Source organism: Colobus angolensis, unplaced genomic scaffold (assembly GCF_000951035.1).
Source record: "Colobus angolensis palliatus isolate OR3802 unplaced genomic scaffold, Cang.pa_1.0 Scaffold6, whole genome shotgun sequence".
Lineage (NCBI taxonomy): Eukaryota > Metazoa > Chordata > Mammalia > Primates > Cercopithecidae > Colobus > Colobus angolensis.
Genome location: NW_012119598.1, coordinates 23041938 through 23063434, shown reverse-complemented (window position 1 = coordinate 23063434; position 21497 = coordinate 23041938). Strand labels below are relative to the sequence as shown.

General features: G+C 39.9%; 1 long non-coding RNA gene across 1 annotated transcript in view; it reads right to left on the bottom strand.

Annotated features, from left to right (window-relative positions):
* LOC105526698 overlaps positions 1 to 21497 on the bottom strand; it is a 96738-nt gene that overhangs the window by 470 nt on the left and 74771 nt on the right. The window lies entirely within an intron of this gene.

The window sequence follows — 21497 nt, the reverse complement described above, 5'->3', positions numbered from 1 at the left end:
GTTAATTTTTGTATTTTTAATAGAGATAGGGTTTTGCCATGTTGGTCAGGCTGGTCTCAAACTCCTGACCTCAAGTGATCTGCCCGCCTCGGCCTGCCAAAGTGCAGGGATTACAGGCATGAGACACCGTGCCTGGCCCATATTTGTTTCTTATCATTGATGTCATTTTGCAGATGAAGAAAATGGAAGACAGCTAGCGAATGACAGTCACGATTTGTACCCAAGGATTCTGGTTCTAGGTTCTGAGTTCTTAATCACAGAACAACCTTAACACACTGTCTTGACATAGGTCCATATACTCTAGTAGAGTTTTAAAACTTAGATGGTATGAGGAATCCTAGATGGTTTATTCCCACTTGATTGCTAGTGCTTCTCAAAATATGTAAATATCATCTAAAATTCAAAATACTATAGTCAGGGTGAGATAGTGACAAGAGTCTGAATCAAGTGGAGATAACCTGGGTATTTCAGATAGAGGACTAAGCAATGGGCTATGTGTTCACAATATATCTGAAACTCTCCTATGCCTAAAAAACTTAGGCTTTCGGGCTAGATGATCAGAAACGTGCTTATAGGTCTAAAAAAGAAAGCATACACTGTGAAACCCTTGACCTCCTCCATCGCCAATATGTTTCCTTCTTTCCGAGTAGTCATTCATTATCTATTCTTCTAGGCTTTAGTCAAAATCTCTGTCTTCTCTCTCTTTGCCAATTGGTCTCTTCTTTCACTTTATACTTTGTTAATGAAGATCTATTCTGGACAATTAAGCATTTCTTAGGATAACAGACAATTAAATTTGTTCCTTTGAACCCTTTTAGAAACAAAGCATAAAGAAATAAAAATGCATAATGCTCAATATTCTCTAAGTATCATATATAATAATAGATCATGAGCTTGACTGGAAGCCCTTTCAGGAAAAGGAACAGGCTGGAGAGCCCGAGCAAGTGGTAGCATGCAGGGTGCACTGTGGACAACACACTGATGAGCAGTACATCTCCCTCCTTCAGGGATATTCCATGTTTGCTAACTCAGCGTGCTGCATACATTTACTTACACTTGCAAATAAGTAAACATGTTGAGATTCAATATGTGAACTTGAAACAAGGCCTGCAGTCACTATATTTTCGAGGTATTTCTGCCAAAGTAAACATTTTTCCTTGGATCTTGATTCTCTGATTTTCCAATCTTGTTTTCTTTGTATTTTGCTTTGATCCTGTCTTGTTTCTGCTGTTGTTCTTGAACATTTAAAATGTGTGCTTTTCCCTGAATAAAGGGTAAAGAAACTCTAAAGTGTGCTTGGGTGTGGCAGCTGGCTTTGCAAATAAGAAAGCATCTTAAAGGATCAGTACATGGTGTTAGTATCCAAAATCAATGGCATTACGGCCTTTCTATCATCAGAGTGTGAGGAGGGATCAAACTTCTAACAAACTGCCATATGAAATTTCCTTTAGCTCATTTCTCTAGCCTTTGCTACACAATTATTTTTATTTTTTTATTTTTTGCTTCAGAAATGTCCTTTATTATTTTTTCTCTTTTTTTTTTTAAATTTTACTTAAAGTTCTGGGATACATGTGCTGAACGTGCAGGTTTGTTACATAGGTAACATATGCTATGGTGGTTTGCTGCACCCATCGACCCATCATCTAGGGTTTTTTGTTTTTTTGTTTTGGGATGGAGTCTCGCACTGTCACCCAGGCTGGAGTGCAGTGGTGCAGTCTCAGCTGACTGCAGCCTCTGCCTTCCCGGTTCAAGCAATTCTCTTGCCTCAGCCTCCCAAGTAGCTGGGATTACAGGCGCCTGCCACCACACTCGGTTAATTTTTTGTATTTTTAGTAGCGATGGGGCTTCACTATGTTGGCCAGGCTGGTCTCAAACACCTGACCTCGTGATCCACCCACCTCCCGAAGTGCTGGAACTACAGGCATGAGCCACTGTGCCTGGCCTGTCATGTAGGTTTTAAGCCCTGCATGCATTAGGTATTTGTCCTAATGTTCTATCTTCCCTTTCCCCCAACTCCCCAACAGTCCCCAGTGTGTGATGTTCCCCTCCCTGTGCTACACAAATTACACTCATATTGTAACAGTAACAGCAGCAGCAGCAGCAGCAGCAATAATATATAATGATGATAATAATAACAACAACATAGCATTTTCTCTAAGCCAGTACCCTTCTCAGCACTCTAGTAGTATTAATCAGATGGTCTGCACAATAGCCACATGAGATAGGTGCTATTGTTACCTACATTTTATAGATGACACAAGAAACAGGTTAGTTCACTTGCTCAAAGTCACACGCTGGTAAGTGGTGAGCGCAAGATTTGAGCTCAGGAAACATGACTCCAGAACACCAACTCATAATCCCATTAATCTAAAATGCCTCATAAATATCTCAACAATGGCCTTAAGACACTCCAAGGTTCTAACTATTTTCCCAGTCAAATACGAACGAATTTCCGTAATTACACAAATGATATCACACATCCAGAAAAGTCCCTATCTCATAAAACTATATTCTTCTCTGCATAACCACCACAGAAATTCAGAACTAAAAGTCTAATAATTATACCCTGTAAGATTCTTACAAAAATCCAAAATAAAAAAGAATTCAGAAACTATTCCTTTTAACTTTGTAAAATAAAGTAAAAACTAAAACTCAGATTTCCTGTACAAAGTATGTCTTACTTTTTGTGTCAAAAGAATTTCAAACTTGCAGAATTGTTGTAGGAGTTGTTCAAAGAATTCTCATGTATCCTTCACCGGGAGACCCCAATTCGAGTTAGGCCAACTTTCCCAGTAATGCTCTTTCTAGTCAAAGGATCCATTTCAGGATCACACTTTCTATTTAGTTGTCATCGCTCTTCTGTCTCTTTTGATCTGGAATAGTATCCTTGACCTTCACGATCTCTATATTATGGAATGCAGCAGGTGAATTAATTTGTAAAATGCCCCTGAACTGGGATTAGAGATATATTCTCATGAAAAGATCTGAAGATTGCATTGTTTGGAAGAGATGCTATGTTCTTCTCATTGCATCCCATCAAGTGACACAGAACACTGTGTATCCCATCACTGCTGATGAGATCTCTGATCACTTGAGTAAGGTTGTGTCTTCCAAGTTTCTCCAGTAAAGCTCCTGTGTTTCCCCTTAAAATGCATAAGGATTTGTGGACAGATACTTTATGGTTATATAAAGATTCTCATCCTCATCCAACTTGTATTCACTATGGTTATATAAAGATTCTGATCCTCATCCAACCTGTATTCACTATTGTTAACATCCGTTCATGTTTCTTACCTGGATTAATTATTACTATGATGACTGCCAAATGGTAATCTCTCCAATTCCAGAATTCCTTCTATATATCAGACAGTGTTCTATTTTAATGAAGAACTTTCTCTTCTCCCCACATTTTCATGCATTTATTTATTTATGCAAGTGTGGATTCATGTATTTCTTGTTTAGTGGGATATAATCTGTAACTATCGTTGTCATTTTGGTGCTCAAATTGTTCCAGGTTTCACATGGGTTTAGTGAGAATCCCTTCAAGCTGACTGCTGCATTCTTGTGGCGTCTCCCAATATTCTTTCAGAGTTTCTGTATCTTCTGTCACAAGACATTCAGGGTTCATCTTGTACCTTTTCTTTCCCAGCTCTAGAATCAGACTTTTTTTTCAAAGACCCATAGTTGCTTTAAGCAAAAACTGGAATTTAGAAACTACAATCTGGGTAGCAGACGTGCTCATATTTACTGGGCTGTCACTGCATCCTGGCCCTTTCAGTGAACAGAGTTAGGAAATGGGTGTGGGGTGTGAGGTGTGGGGTGTGAGGTGTGGGTGTGTGTGTGTGTGTGTGCATTTATTCACAGACATGCATACGCTTTAACGTTTATATTATTTCTACACTGAAATTTCTGTATCTATAAAATCTCTGCATATCAAAATTCACACATTCACAATGAAACCTTAAATTCCTACCCACAATACAGGGTTCATTCTACCTCTCCCCTTTTTTATATCAGTAACTGTTCTCCCATAGTAAGAAGTCCGACTCCTGTTACCTTCAATATGTTTACTTATTTGCCCTGATAGGTCTCCTTGCTGAGACGTGCCTAATGGCTTTTTGACGAATGGAAGGAAGAAAGGAGGAAGGAAGGAAGGAGGGCCGGCAATACCAGCTTTTTAAGAATTGGTAATCTATTTATGATCAAAATATAATCAGGCTAAATTATCAACACAGCAGCTGACTCCCTGGCCATAGCAGATACCAGAGTTTAAAGTAGTCTTCCAATGGCTTGTCATCTTTCAATGTGTGCAGGACATACAACTGTTCACATCTTTACTACAAAAAAATTTTTATGTGTATATTATTGGGTAATAAAAGTTTGAAGAAACATGTGTGGCTTTTTCAAAACAGATCAAAGAAATTCTAGTGTATCCTTACTGAACACCCATCCCCATTATAGTGAAGATGGGGAAAGTGGGGCCCAGAAAGGTCACAGGTTTTGCTCAAGGTCCTGGAATTAATCAGTAGCAAAGCACAATCCAACCCTGGAGTTGAAGAAACACAAAATGGACACAATAAGACCTACCTACCTCATAAGCATACTGGAAAGATCAAGACAGTACTTGTGAAAATCCTGTCCCTGAGGTGTACTATACAATTACAAGTGGCTCCTTTCCCCTTGTCATAAATAGACAGCTTCTGTTCAGAAACTGGTTGAACCAACATGGTAAGATGGTTTCCACTCTGGCTCCAAGTTCATTCACATTAAGCGTATCACTGAGCATCTTTCAAGCTTTTCGTGTCTTAGTTTTCCCTGAAAGAGGAACTAAATCCCTACCCTGCCTATCCCTGAGGAAGACAAGCACCTCTGGAGTGGGGGTTATAAGGCAGGGCTTTGTCATCAGTATAAATTCTAATCCTGCTCCACCGTTACTGAGCTGGATGGCTTTCGGTAGGAGTAGGTCACTGAACTTCTCTAAGCCTCTATCTCTCATCTGTAAAATAGAGACAATGACACCTAAGTTCTCAGAGCTGGTGTGCAAATTAAATGAGAAAAAAGTATGTTAAGTGATTCACACGAAGTCCAGTGCCCCATCTGATAAATGAAGACTCCTCTATCACCACCACCCTCATCATGCTACCACCATCATATCTCCATTACCGGAGTCATCCCTATTACCGTCAGTCCTTTGAGTCGCTCACGATGCATAATACCGGTGGAAAGTGAGAACTATTTCAAATGTGCTATGGTCATTAGTATGGACGGAATCTCTGGCCCCCAAAATTCCTATGTTGGAATCCTATCCTCCAGTGTGATGGTATTAGGAGGTAGGGCCTTTGAGAAGTGATCAGGGCATGAGGGTGGAGTCCTCATGGACACAATTAGTGCCCTTATAAAAGAGACCCAGAAAGCTCTCACTCACTTTCTGCCATGTGAGGATACAAGAAGCTGACAATCTGCAGTCACGAAGAGGGCCCTTATCAGAACTCAACCATGCTGACACCCAGATCTCAGACTTTCAGCTTCCAAAGCAATCAGAAATAAATTTCTCTTGTTTATAAGCAATACACTCTTGGGTACTTTGTTACAGCTGTCCAAACTCACTCAGGCAGTCATAAATAAAACAAAGCTCATTTTATATTTGCAAGAGAACATTTAGGCAACTCCTAAAGTACTTCCTTGTCTTTCTGTATTGGGCCTTATATAGTGCTTAAGGATGGTCCCAGTTTCTGGCTATTCTTCCCCAGGATATTGGATATAGTCGGTTCCCCCCAAACATCTTGGGTATAAGAGATGAAATTCATCAAATGAAATGTGACAGTTTGATACTTTACCACACAGGAGCTAATTAAAGATGCAATTTCAGATGAGAATAAAAAAAATAAAGCAATGAGTTACTTTTATGAGAAGGGGGAAAGTGATAAAACTCTTAAAAGATTTAAAACAGATTTAGGGGCATAAACAGTCTTCACACAGGCCAAAAACGTTGGATATCTTTTCTTAAAGCATAACTCCCGGCAAACTGAAACATTTTATTACTTAGGTTAACTGTTTTTTTTCCTTCCCAGAAACATTACACACACACACACACACACACACACACACACACACACACACAGACACCCCTGGTGTTCAATGAAATACCAGGTGCACTGTGGCTTTCACTCTGTTTTAAAAGAAAAAAAAAATCTATTGTCACTCATGGGCTTCAGCCTAGCCTGTCAAGCAGGAATTAAAATCTCTTTAAAAAGAAGCTTTGCGTGGTTCGTGTGTCATGCTGACATGAGCTGGATCAGCTTACAGAAGGGGCCAGAGATAAGGCATCCAAAGGAGGTTAGAAGTAAGCAGCCCCCAGAAAAATTTCTGATTTCTTTTCTCATCTACCCTCTACCTTCCTTACCCCTCCCTCCCTCCCTCTTGCCCCTTTATAAAAATTGGTTCAACGTGCAATACAGAAGAAAGAGCTATTTCTTTCCCTTTATTAACAACAGCACTAGATTCTGAAACTAACAAATATCTACCTCCTTCCAATTTCTAAGGATCTCTTAATTTTTCTTCGAAAATCATAAAACAAAAAACGCATCAGTTTACCCCACTTATCAGGCCTTTCATTTTATTAAGTCCAAAGCTACAAGGCCTGTAGAGCGGAGGACTGTTTGGCTTATTTTAAAAGAATACATCAAATATTAGCTGTAAATTGGTCATAAATGGGGCCACTTAAGCCTCTACAGAAAAGAACTGTAAGGACTTGGGATTAAAATTGCAGGAAGCCAAAAAGAAAATTGAGGACAAGGAAAGGACTGATGGGTTTGGTGCTATTATCTCTGAGAATACTAAGGACACTGAGGCTTTGAAAAAAATTACATGGGTGACCTTGAGAACAAGTCCAGACTGAGAAGTCAGCTTGGTGTAGCTTCCTGCAGGGGTGGAAGCAGAGCAGGCTGAATTCTTCATTTCCAAATGGATGATGAAGATGTTTCAGATAAGCAGTTTTGATTTCCTTTTAGCATGCGGAGCTGCAAGCTGCACTTCCAAGCAGAATAAATGTCATGCAGCCCTTGTAAAATGCTCCATCTTCAGTAGCTGTGGTTGGAAACTCAGAAATCATCCTAGAGGATTTCATGACTTTGGGGCATATAAGATTGGAAATTAAAAATGGACGCTATGGACTACAGCCTTTTTGTCTTCATCCTCTGTCACTGCACACAGAACAGGAAGCCCTGAGCCATTAAGGAGACCCGACTTATACTTCCTGAAACTCTGCTTCCAAATGAGAACTGGGAGCAGATCCTAGACCCCAGGGAATGTAACTAGTGCAAATTTCTCTACGCTTCAACTTCCTGGAAGATGGATTTACTAATACACTGCTTTAGAGCAGTGGTTCTTAAATTGGTTAATCTCAGGACACCCTTATGAATCTTAAAAAATTCTGAGGCAGGGCACAGTGGCGCATGTCTGTAGTCCCAGCTACAGGAGGCTGAGACGAGAGGATTGCTTGAGCCTAGTAGACTGAGATTAGCCAGGGCAACATAGCTAGACCCCATCTCAAAAAAAATAACTTATTGAGGACTTCAAAGTGCTTTAGTTCATGTAGATTATATCTCATGATTTAATTTAAAACATTTATCATGACACAAATTAAAACTGAGAAATGCTTAATATTTATTACTCCTTAAAAAAGAATTTATGGTACAGGCACAGTAGCTCATGCCTATAATCCCAGCACTTTGGAGGCCGAGGCGGGTGGATCACTTGAGGTCAGCAGGTCAAGACCAGTCTGGCCAACACAGAGAAACCCCTTCTCTACTAAAAATACAAAAATTAGCCAGGAGTAGTGGTGCATGCCTGTAATCCCAGCTACTCAGGAGGATGAGGCAGGAGAATCACTTGATCCTGGAAAGCAGAGGTTGCAGCGAGCCAAGATTGCACCACTGCACTCCAGCCTGGGAGTCAGAGAGAGACTTCGTCCCCCCTAAAAAAAAGAATTTATAACCCATTACTGTTAACATAAATAATATATTTTTTATAAGGGATAATTAGATTTTCCTAAAACATTTAGTGAGAAGAGTGGTATTATTTTACTTTGCAATTTTTTTAATGTCCAGCATAACTGAAGATAGGTGCATCTAATCTGTTGTGGTATCATGCTTGGTTGACGTGTGTAGAAAACCCATTCCCACACAGATGCCTAGTTGGCAAATACAGGATTAATGAAATAGCCTTTCAGATCACTGTGGATATTCTTTCTTTGATACTACACCCAAACTCAACAACTGGAAGTTTATATAGGAATCTGAACATCTATCAGTGAACTTTTCATACTCTGATATATTAAAACCCATTAATTTATCTAGCAATTTGAATGGATCTTTTACCAACATATCATTTTGTAACATCGATCATCGGTTGTTTAGAAAATAGCGACTTGCTGAGTATACAGTGGTTCTGAATATACAGTGGAAAACGTCACTGTACACTTGTGAAAGAAAAAGAATGGAAAAGACAAATAACATCTTCGTATTATTGCGAAAATAGATCAACACTGCAGATCCACTGAAAAGGGACCCCAGGGGTTTATGAACCAAACTTTCAGAATCGCTATTTAGGCCATGATGGTACCTGAAAACAGCGACTCAACCTGAGAAGGGGGTAGTGGTTGGCCCAGTCATTGGGCCAACCTTTAGGGGTCCTTTTAGGGGACAGATGATATGAAAATAAAACATACCCCCAAACTGACTTTACTCCAAAACACATGAGCTCCATATGGCTTCCAAGCTTTCTTTCAGACACCAGAAAGGTTACGACTCGTTGGATTTGACATTGATCTCTAGCGCAAAAGTGCCCAAGTTTAAGCAACAATAATCATGATTTAGGCCAAAATCTAGATCTGAAAATAATATTTTATAACTAGCAAGCCATAATCATTTACTACCAATGTTTTTGTCTTTACTAAATTCTGAGGTTTAGTGGTTCCTCCAAAATCATTATTTGTTAGAGACCCAGCTACTACTAAGAGAATTTTAGATCTTTCATCATTGGACCCTAACTCTTAACCTACATCTTCAAATGTCAGCCCCTAAACTAGGGACTTAATTGTCTGGCTTAATACTGTAGCCCCAGTTCCAGCACCTAAAAGTCAGTGCCGATGACCTGTTCAAAGCTCAAAATGTATTTGTAAAATGAATGAATGACTTAGTTTGCACATAAATACCATTGAATAATCTAATGGCAAATATGATGATACTGTGTTCACCCCATTGAAAAAAATGAATATAAAATCCAGCACCAGACTCTACGGTATAATTGTATTTTAATGGATGAGGAAAAATAGATGAAGTGTTTATCTGTAAGTCTACTTTAATCAAAAGCCTTTAATTCACAATCATATTTTCAGTGAAGACCCCACGCCCTTTACAAATTCAGATTTCAAAATCACATCCTCACTCTTTTTAATTCAATGAGATGCAGGAAGTAGCTGAAGAAGAATGAATTCCTGCTGTGGTTAGGCTGCTGCTGCAATGCCATTTGATACTTTATGTAAGGAAAATAAATAAATATTCTCCTAATCCTCTAAAGATCAAAATTCTGACAAAGGTTGGGCAAGAAATGATACTTGGACTAAAATACACTCTTCTAAAAGGGTGTGTGTGTGTGTGTGTAGTTGCATGTGTGCATGGGCACGTGACAGTGCAGGTCTCTCTGATCTTTGTTACAGCTGCATAAGTGAGTCCACTGTTCTTTCACTAAAAAAGAAAGAGAGGGGCAAGGTATAGAGAGGTGGAAGAGAAGGTTAGCTTTACAAGTGCCCTGATATTTCAGAAGTTTTGATCATTTGGATTATGTAGGTTATTTTTTTTTATAGCCTTGCTTGAAGAGAGAAAAAGTGGGCCTCCTTGGTGAACAGAAGTGACTGTTTGTGCAATAGAATTGATTATCTGTTCAAGATGGCTTATGCTGCAGGACTATAAAAAATTGCAGGTGGCTTTGGTTACAAGGGAGCTATCAGTCATCCTGAACTATTGACACATTTTTATGTACTCTAGTCTCAAATCACTCACTAAGGTTACTTATTCATCCATGAAGTCCAAAATTGGGAGTCCTACCAAAGGGAAAGGGAGACATTTAAAGTGAAAAGTCTACCCTCCCTAGTCTCCTAACGACATCACATTTTAAAGCTTGCAGGAAGGGAAAAGCTAAATTCCCTTAAGCTCACCATCCCAGGGTATCACTGGTGTCCAGCTCTCACCTTTGTTCAAATGATAACTGAGAGAGCTGTGAATCCCAGGGATTGGGAAAAGCTACTTAAACTCTCTTCACAGCTTTGATTTATGACGGGCCATGAACTAATAAAAATTATAGTGAATATTTATTTTTCTTCCACAGTGCGCTTGTCACTAGACAAATTGCAGATGAAATCAATTCCAGTCTGGTCCCAGGAGCTTAAAAATTACTAAGCACATGCTAACACTCCAGGATTAGAAGAGATAGTCAGATAACTACACACAAAGCCGAGAGTGCGAATCTCCTTCCAGAAAAGGATAAAACTGCTGCCAGCATGGCTGTGTGATTTCCCTACCACAAGACAGACCTCCGGGGAAGGCCCGCCTGCCGGCTAATGATCAGAGGCAGTAATTTCTAAGCACATAATGCTGGATTTGAGATGAGGCAGCAAATTGTTTTTATTAGCATTTTTTTCCTAATATAAAAATTCTCAATCTAGATCTAAATTAATGAATGTTGTTACACCTTTGTTCCACAGTTTCTCTCTTAAATTCCAAGCTCTATGCAACCCCACTTTTTGTCAATTTTCCAAAAACAGCAGGCTTTCCCTGGGACTGTATGATATTCAACTCCATGAACTAAATGAACCATTCTGCAAAGTGTTTTCCCTCTTTCCCTCACTTCTGCTGTCCAATATTTGGGCATTTTGTAGCTTATCAGAATCTTTATCCAGCAGAACCTTTATCAAGCAAAAATTTGGACAAGGAGGGGTAAAATCGGTTGTAAAAAAAAAAATGAAACTTACCATAGGGAATAGAAGAACCCATCAAAGATATTATGGTATAACATGTTCTGTTTATTTTGTTTTTCTTGGTTATTATTGTCTCAAAATACATTATTTATGGAGTTAGCTATTATTCTATGGAGTAGTCAGAGGTGAAATGTACTGAAATCCATGTGGATTTTTGTTAGAGAAAAAGGAAGAACACCTCTTGACAATAAAATCAATGATAGTCGGTTTCTACTTCTATGTTGCTATGAACTTTTTATGTCTTTATGCCTATTTCTGGCACACTCCCCAGACTTTCCCATTTATTCATTCATATATTCAGCATGTAATACATGTTAAACATAGTATTAGATCACAGAAATAGAAGTCTACAGAAATCACGGTTCCTGAACCCAAAAAGCTCAATGTAGTAGTGAGTTTAGGTGTTCAAAACGTTTTAAATTAAAAAAAAAATAATGAAAAAGAGGAAGGTTGGGAGTGAAAGAAAGAAAAAGGAAAGAAGGGAAAGGAAAAAGGAGGAAAGTACAACAGTAAATTGGAAATACACACTTAACAGAAAGTAGAAACAGGAGGGAATCGCTGAGAACATTCTAGGGCAGGAGGATGTTTGAGAGGAGCTGCAGGCCAGACTTGGCTGAGAGTCACAACTGAAAGGAGTCGTGGACAGAGGCGCTCACCAACTCACCTGTTGAGTCAGGAGGGTGGGAATGCAGGAAGGACAGAGGCAGGAAACAATAGTTCGGAGAACTTCTGTCCCAGGCTTGAAACCCTCTTTATGACAGTCCTCTCCATCACCTTTCACATCTTCACAGTCACCAAGTCCTGACTTTGCTGGCTTTGAAATCTTACATCAGCCCCATCTTTTCTCTTCCTGCTGGTTCCGTTCCAGCAGGGGACTTCCTTATGTACTGTGGAACCCAACCGTGCCCTGTGCTCCACGGTCTCCACCAGGCAACCAGCATCCCACCCATACTCTACTGTCTACACCGTCTTCTGAAAATTGCACTTGGCATGGCCAGTTGTCTTCAGGTGAAAATCCCAATGCACTCACTCAGACTCAGTTCGTGGACCCTTATAATTAACAACGATCTCATTATCAAAGTTATGCTTCAGCACTTGGCTCCATTTTAAGGCAGTGGCTTCACTGACAAATGGACAAGGCTATAAAATAGGGACGACTGGCTGGGCACGGTGGCTCACACCTGTAATCCCAGCACTTTGGGAGGCTGAGGCGGGCAGATCACCTGAGGTCAGGAATTCAAGACCAGCCTGGCCAACATGGTGAAACCCCGTCTCTACTAAAAACACAAAAATTAGCTGGGCGTGATGACGCATGTCTGTAATCCCAGATGCTCGAGAGGCTGAGGAGAAGAAAATCACTTGAGCCTGGGAGGTGGAGGCTGCAGTGAGCCCAGATCGCGCCACTGCACTCCAGCATGGGCAACAGAGCAGGACTCTGTCTCAAAAAATAATAATAATAAATAATAAATAAAATAGGGACCGTTAGATTAACTATCTTATAGGGTTGAAAATTAAATAAGGATGTATGCACAAACAGAGGACAGTGTCTGGCACTTTGTAAGCCCTTAATGAAAGGGGTGGTAGGGGGAGAGGAGGAGGGGAAGGAAGAGGAGAGGAAGGAGGAGAGGAAGGAGAAGGGCAAGTAGTTTGTACTTTTAGATTCTCCCATAAGATTGCCCTGCCCCCTTCTCATTTCCTCTCCTCCTCGAAATGTCCAATAACAATCTCAACTCCACCACAAAGCTCTTTTCAGCCCATAGTAATTCTCCCTTCTGGGAGCACAATTCAGTACTAATTTTATCCATTCATTATTAACTCTGCCAAAATTTAATTCTCCTCCTAACAGAATCCCGGCCCTTAAAGGAAGAATAACCATCCTGTCCGTTTACCCAAGCAAAATGATCACCACTCTTCATTCCACAAACGGATTAATCTCAATATTAACCTGTTAAATTGCTCTCAAATCCCCCCTTCTTTTCATTCCCATTTTCCAGAATGTTCACTTAACTAGAGGTAAATTCATACAGATTTACTTTATTCACGAATTAAAATTATAGGTAAGTCTCCATGGAGAACTTAATCATGATATTTGACATCGCATGACTGTTGTAAAGATTAAATGCAATAGTATGAGTAAAATTTGTAAACCATCTTTAAATGCAAACATATGACATAACATTGAGGTGTTTTCATTATGGCTACAAAAAATGTCCAGTAGCTCGATCAAAAACTTCTGATAAACAAGAGTTCAAGATGGCACAGGTTAACAGCAAGTTGGCATTTGAAAGCATTGAACATAGTATCAAGGTATCAAAACATGTAGGATTAGAGTGCCTTAAAGAAGTACTTCAACTTCTACTTCAATATAATGGACTAGATTAGATCAGACCAACCTTCCCAACAGAGAACTAAAATAACCAGGAAAAAAAATCGTTAAAATAGCCTCTGCTTGAAGGCATTAGAGGACTATCAAGGCACAATGATTTGAAAGGTCATGACTGTGGAGAGAAGGGAGCCTGACATTTGACTTCTCTTTAACCCATTTGCTGACTCTATCGCAAACAGTGGAAAACTAAGTTGAACAGGTTTATGTCAGCTTCCGAGAGCAGGACAGGCAAAAATTAGAGTTCATAGCCTGCTAAGAGAAAAAGGCCCTATAACCCCCACTTTCAGCTGTGATTCCGAAGTGCTAACCCAAAGGAGTAAGCATAAACCAGAAGCAGCCCTCACAAAGACTAAAGCCCACCTTTAGAACAGTTTCATCCCTGCACAGATCAAGGTGATCCGTCCTTGGCCTATCCGCCCCCCAGAAGAAAAGGAAATCCCCTACAGAGGAAAAGAACATCACACACAGGTGAAAATCGTCTCTATACTTTTAATACACAATGCCCAGCATTCGTGCTTACAAAAATAAGATGTTTATCTTACACAGTAAGAATTTTGCTTACCAAAATAAGAATTAACCAAAAAGCAAGAGAAAAGTAAGAAACAACAGAAACACACCCACAGGGAAATAAGATACTGTGGTTCACAGAAGGGGATTTAAGTATAAACTGTGATTTATATGTTTAATAAATCAGCAAAACTAAAGGATTCCATGTAAAATGAATCAAAAGGGGCACTCTGTAATTTGAAATATAACCACTGGTAGGAAAATATTCAAAAGATGGGTCCAGCAGCATATTGTATACAGCTAAAGAGATCAAAGAAAGATGGATAACATGTAAGAAAATATCCAGATTAAAGCATGGAGAGAAAAACAGAAAGTAACATGTGAAACACAGTTTCATACACATTTAATTAGAATCCCAGAAAAGAGAAGAGAATCAGGTAAAAGCAATAGTAAAGGGATAATAGCAGAGAATTTTCCAAAATAAATTTCTCCAAGCCACAAGTAAAAGAAGTACTACAAATACTGAGTAAGGTAAACAGAAGGAAATCTACACCTAGAACAGTATAGTTCAAAGACAAATGAAATCTCAAAACTGCTGGAAAAGAGAACATTTTTTAAAGCTGTCAGGGATGGTAGTGCTTATGGGAAGAGAGTTTTCAAATGGCAAATATAAGACTCTCAATGGAAACATGGTAGCCAGAAGGTTTGATATCAGAAATGATATCTTTAATGCACTGAAAGAAAATAATTTCCAAGAATTCTATAACCAGTGAAAATATTTCTTAAAAATAAAGGCAAGATAGAGTCCTTTAAATAAAGTCAGAGGGATTCTATCACCAGAATACCTGAACAGAAGAAATTCAAAAAGAAGTTTTTAGGCAGAAGAAAAATAATCCCAGATGAAAGCTTGTTGTACCATTCTTCTCACAATGAGTGTTTTTAAGTAGATGTGAAAAGATCAGATTATAGATCTGAAGACTGAAGAATACCTTTAGGCTTCTGCTTGATCTGTCCTGTTCAATATTTGCTTAAATAACTTGAATGGCATTTAATAGAAAATAAACACAGAAAATGTGGAACTGTTAATATGTTCACTAATTTTTAAGATTCAAAAATATGCTCCAATATGCCATAAAAACTAAATAATTCACTTTTATTGAAAAATATGTTAAGATTTGAAGCTCTATATTTACCTACATCTTTCCTCAGAATAGTCTGCATTCCAAACCATCAAATCTCTGTCCTTCTCTCAAGATCCATTTTAAGTTCCCTTAACATTTATTTTTCATTTATTTTGTACCTATTTTTGTCTATGATAAACCAGGCACTGTGTTAATTTTTAGGGCAGGAAGATAGTTCACACTCATTATCTTCCCAGTACAATATCTGCCTGGCTATTTTTCTTGATTACACACAACTGAATGTATTCTAGTCCTCTCTAACTCCTAGAAGGCCCATGATTGTCATTTATTTGGTTGTTGGTTTTTAAATCTCATCTCTATACCACAACCTCCCTGAGATTCATGCATCGATGATCTATCTACGTCACTTAGCACCACACTGTGCACATCAGAACCACTGAATCAAATCTTGACAGAAGGAAACAATAGGCCCCAACTCACATGATGGGGTTTAATAGAGACAAATGGAAAATTCCTCATTCAAGTATTTGAGAATGAGCCACAGGGTTGGGGCACAGTGGCTCACACCTATAATCCCAGCACTTTGGGAAGCCAACGTGGGAGGATTGCTGGAGCCCAGGAATTCAGGCCAGCCTTGGCAACATAGCAAGACTCCATCTCTACAAAAAATTAAAAAGTTAGCTGGGCATGTTGCCACATGCTGTAGACCCAGTTACTCAAGAGGCTGAGCAGGGAGAATTGCTTGAGCCCAGGAGTTTTAGGTGGCAGTGAGATATGATCACACCACTGCACTTCTGCCTGGGCAACAGAGTGTGAGACCCAGCCTCAAAAAAAAATGAATGACATAAGCATCGGGTGGGAAGGCTCTGGCTTGTGATAAGGAAAAAGAAAAATCTCAACATTTCAGCTCAATATATTTCATTTCATATATATTTTTTATTGTATTGTATTGTATTTTTGAGACAGGGTTTTGCTCTTGTCACCCAGGCTGGAGTACAGTGGCGCAATCTCGGCTCACTGCAACCTCCGCCTCCCGGGTTCGAGCAATTCTCCTGCCTCAGCCTCCCAAGTAGCTGGGATTACAGGCGCCTGCCACCACATCTGGCTAATTTTTGGTATTTTTAGTAGAGCAGGATTTCATCACGTTTGCCAGACTGGTCTGGAACTCCTGACCTCAGGTGATCCACCCACCTCGGCCTCCCAAAGTGCAGGGATTATAGGCGTGACCCACCACACCTGGCCCTCAAATGTATTCTTTAGGTTCTTTAGGTTGAATCTCACTTTTAATGGCTTAGAACAGAATTAGCTCACATAAAGCCATCTTTTTATTCAAACACCCATAGAAACTAACTTTACCTATGCAGTGTGGTCATGGTCTCAAAAGACTTCTCAAAAGAGCACTGAAGGCAAAGCCACTCCCAGTGAGAAGCCACACTCAATAGAAAATCTCTTAGTCATGCGGCATCTGAGGTCTGGATCATCCTATGCCCACTCTTCTTTCTTTTCATTCTGATTTCTGAAATAATGCTACTTTGGCCCAGGTTTCTACCACTTCCCAACCGGTTCTAAATTTTCTTTGTTAAAATTAGTTTGTGCTCTACTTTCTTGGTTATCTACTTAAACTTCTGGAGATAAAACTGTCTGAATAGCAAGTCCAGGTTTTACTACATGCTATTTTTAGCAAGAAAAGAGATTCACTGCAATGGTCTGGACATTGGAGGTCTCGCCTCCTTAGTCTCGTTTTACTATGTTAAGTTTGTAATTCAAGCTTTAAAAAAAAAATCAGACAAAAACCACTCCATCTGACTTGGCTTTCTAGGACACGACTACTATAATATCACTTCTTTCTCTTGCCCTTTTATTCCTCCCCAAATGCTGTTCTCAGCGCTTCTCCCTTCAGGTTTATGTTGTTGTTTTTTTAATGTAGGTGCATTCCTCCTTCACAAATGAAAGAGAGCCACCGTAGTAGAATAGACAGAATCTGGGGTTTAAAGTTACACAGCCTTAGGCCTAATCCACATTACCAGTGTTAGATGTCTATATGGTGTTAAGCACGTTGCCAAGATACTTAGCTTTCCTGATCTCAGTTTCCTTATCTCTGAAGTGGGGCTAATAATATTAAATTATCAGGACTGTTTTCAGAATAGACGTAAATAATAAATTGAAATCTCTGTACATGGTATCTGATATGGTAGAAAGATAGGTACTTACATACATTTGTACATACATATATATATACATGTGTGTACCCTTCTATACGTTCTTTCATTACCATATCCAAGAAGGAGTACCTTGGTATCGGTGCTTTCTAAGCAATTAAATTTACCTCTCTATAGTAATTTCAAACTCCCTTTCTAAAAGCCAAGCGCTGCATATGCCTTAAATATCTGAGTCACAGGTCAGGGGTGGTGGCTCTCACGCCTGTAATCCCAGCACTGTGGGAGTCCAAGGCAGGCGGATCACCTGAGGTCAGGAGTTCGAGACCAGCCTGACCAACATGGTGAAACTCCATCTCTACTAAAAATACAAAATTAGCTAGGTGTGGTGGTGCATGCCTGTAATCCCAGCTACTTGGGAGGCTGAGTCAGGAGAATCACTTGAACCCAGGAGGCAGAGGTTGCGGTTGAGCCTAGATTGCACCACTGCACTCCAGCCTAGGCAACAAGAACGAAACTGCTTCAAAAAATAAAAATAAAAAAATCTGAGCCCTAAGTCCTCATCTCTTTCCCCTTGACAGTTCTTCTAGCAGTTTTGGGCATGTCCTAGGGTGGCTGTCCAGAGAACATTCTTGTTACCTTCCCACTGCTGCAGTTTCCTCACGGCCTCCCTTCCCCACTAAATACACACAAATGTGGGTTTATAACCTTGAGGATTAAAGTGACATTCCCTTCCAACAGGCATGCTTCCTGTTTTTTCCAGAGATGCATCCCATCCATATCCATGACTCTGTCACTTTTATATACAAAGTCCTGGTCTATAAAATCATATCCTGTTCTTGGCATCATTTACAATGGCAGTTGTTCCTTTTATACATCCTTTGTCCTCTAACAAAGTTACAATATTGACTCTCCTCTCTTGTTTAAGAAGTGAGCTTGGGCAAGTGCAGTGGCTCACACCTATAATCCCAGTGCTTTGGGAAGCTAAGACAGGAAGATCACTTGAGCCTAGGAGTTCAAGACCAGCCTGGGCAAAATGACACAGGCTCTATTTCTTTAAAAAAAAAAAAAAAATTAATTAGCTGGGTATAGTGGCACGTACTTGTAGTCCCAGCTACTCGGGAGGCTGAGGCAGGAGGATTGCTTGAGCCCAGGAGTTCAAGGCTGCAGTGAGCTGATCACACTACTGCTTTCCAGCCTGGGAGATGGGGGGGAGGGGGGGGAAATTGCCAAGGATCGAGTACAGACAGCACAGGTACTGAGATGTTCTGTGCACCACTTATCACAGAGTGGGGACTTAGAACTGTAAACCATCAATCCTTCATACATACATACATACCCCCGGTCTTGGTCATCACCATGGGAAGAGGCTTCATGATGCCTAGAGTCAGAAAATCATAGAAGCCTTGAAATTATAGGACAATGTGATCAAGTTGTAATCATGTATAAAATATTTATGGAGTTTAGCAGCTAGCAAAATAATGCCAGCAACAACCAAAGAGTAGCAAGTCAAGATCTATTTTTAAATAATTACCTCAAATTTCAGTGCTTCAATTAAAACTACACAATAAGGTTTTTGTTGTTTGCTTGTTGTCTGTTTGTTTGTTTACAAACAGGGTGTTTGTAGCCCAGACTGAATGCAGTAGTACAATAAGCTTACTGCGGCCTCAAACTCCCGGGATCAAGTGATCCTCCTGTTTTAGCCTCCCAAGTAGCTAGGGCTACAGACATGCGCCACCATGACTGATTAGTTTTTTAATTTTTTGTAGAGATGGGACTCTCACTATATCGCCCATGTGGTCTGGAACTCCTGGCCTCAAGTGATCCTCCTGCGTTCGCCTCCCAAAGAACTGAGATTACAGCATGAGCCACTGTAATCTGGACCCGATAAGTTTTTTAAAATAGTATATTGAGAGAAATCTGGTGTTTTTTTTCTTCCTATCCTGCTCATATTCTACGAGAAAATGGAGAAACTGGATTTTAAATAAGGGAAAACATTATGGTTTGTTCTATTAATAGCATGAAATCCCAAACTTGTAAATACTATATGGCAGATACATTCGGGTGGAGTCATTTACAAGCAAAGTCCCACAAACCATTTCAGTAGGAAATTATTTTATTATACCAAAAAGTCTCTCTCTCAAGAGTCCTCATTACTCTGGTAGCCCGTTAGGGATGACCACATTCCTATAAGGCAAAAACAAGGTTTTTTCCACTAGAGAGCATTTCTTTTACGAGTGCTTACTCTATGCTAGATCATGTTGTAAGTACTTTACACCCATGAATGCATTCAATCCTAACAACCACATGAGGTAAATTATTATCCCCATGTAATGAACAAGGAAAGTGAGACACAGAGAAATTAACTAAGAGTAACTAAAGGACACCCAGCTAATAGGTGACAGAGCAGGCACTCAGTCCCAAGTCTTATATTCTTATACTCAGCCCCATTGTCTTATACGCAACCCCAAAGTTGCTCTAGAAGCTGGTTAAGTCATCAATGTCCCCTGCACAATACTGGGATGACAAGATCTCAGCCCCCAGGCTCCACACCAATGAGACAGTGTTCCTGGTGAGGATAGAGAAAGGATTCAATGTTCCTCTGAAAAAATTCCTCCTCATGTCCCTCTGCAACACAGCACACCCTCCACCCTTCAGGCTCCAGCCCTGCCTGGGGATGGATGAAGGGCTAGTGAGGGTTGCATTTCTCTCATACCACTTTCTCAAGCTCATGAGTGAGTCTGGAAGCAACTGGGGGCCACCTTATATGAGAATCCCTCTCTTCTATTCCTCAGAAAGCTTAAACTTTCTTTGTTTTTTGTTGGTGGTGGTGGTGGTGGTTTTTTGGGTTTTTTGTTTTTTTTTTTGTTTTTTAATTTTTTTGAGATGGAGTTTCACTCTTGTTTCCCAGACTGGAGTGCAATGGCACGACCTCGGCTCACCTCCACCTTCTGGGTTCGAGTGATTCTCCTGCCTTAGCCTCCCAAGTAGCTGGGATTACAGGCATGTACCACCACGCCTGGTTAATTTTGTATTTATAGTAGTGATGCAGGTTCTCCATGTTGGTCAGGCTGGTCTCAAACTCCTGACCTCAGTTGATCTGCCCACCTTGGCCTCCCAAAGTGCTGAATTACAGGCGTGAGCCACCACACCTGGCCAAAGCTTAAACTCTGGCTTAAACTCTGGCAGAGAATCTTCTAGCTCATCCGCTTCCATTTCTGATGCAGTACACATGCTGAATTTTACAATTCAGGTTCTAGGAAGTATCCCAGTTCCTTGACCTGCATGAGAATTACATATATGTTTGCTTTGTGATAATCCATCCAGCAATACAATTATGTGCTGTGTTTTTCTATATGTATGTTATACTTGAATCACATTTTAAAAGTACATATATTGGAGCCCCAAAACCATATGCCAAAAAAAACTTTAAAAAATATTTTTAACACTTCATCTTTGACTTAAACCATCCGATACTGATAATACAATAACCAAGAGGCAGATCTTTGAAATGCCTCTTAATACTTAAAAATATTAGCCGAGCTAGTATATAAACAGAAGTTTAGATCATCAAAGTTCCTTAAATGGCTTAATCTTCTGCCTCCCCTAATTCACACAGCCCAAAATCCAACATAATACTTGCTGTACTCTGAACATACCATGTGTTTTCACACCTGGAACGCCCTTCGTCTAATTCATTCAATGAATGTTTATTTAGTCAAGAAACACAGTTGAACAAAAAGAGGCAGGCTCTGCCTAGTGGGAAAAACAGATGTCATTCAAATAGTCATGCAAATAATGTAAAAGTGCAGCTGGGATAACTGCTCTAAAGGTGAGATACTTGATGAGTGAACATTTATAATAGAGTTGACTGAGAGAAGTCACACCTCCCTGAAAGAGTTAACACGGGATCTAGCTTCTAAAGGATTGAACCAGGTAAGAGAGATGGAAGAAGTTTTCCACACAGAGGGCCCTAGGTAAGAAGGAGCTGGTGAAAAAGAGGAACCAAAGGTGAATACAAATGTGCAAAGGCCCTGGGGTATGAAGATGCTGGTGAATGAGGAGCCACAAAGAGGCAACATCCTTCTCTCCTTTCAAAATCTTTCCTCTTCCTTCACATACTGCTCAAATGTAACTTCCTCTGTGAGGCTGTTCTCTCTTCTCCTTTCACCCTGTAAATTGATATCCCTCCCACCATTGTGGCATTTCTTCTATCCTTCTGTTAGCCCTTAGCTCACTGTATTGCAATTATCTGTTTATACATCTGTCTC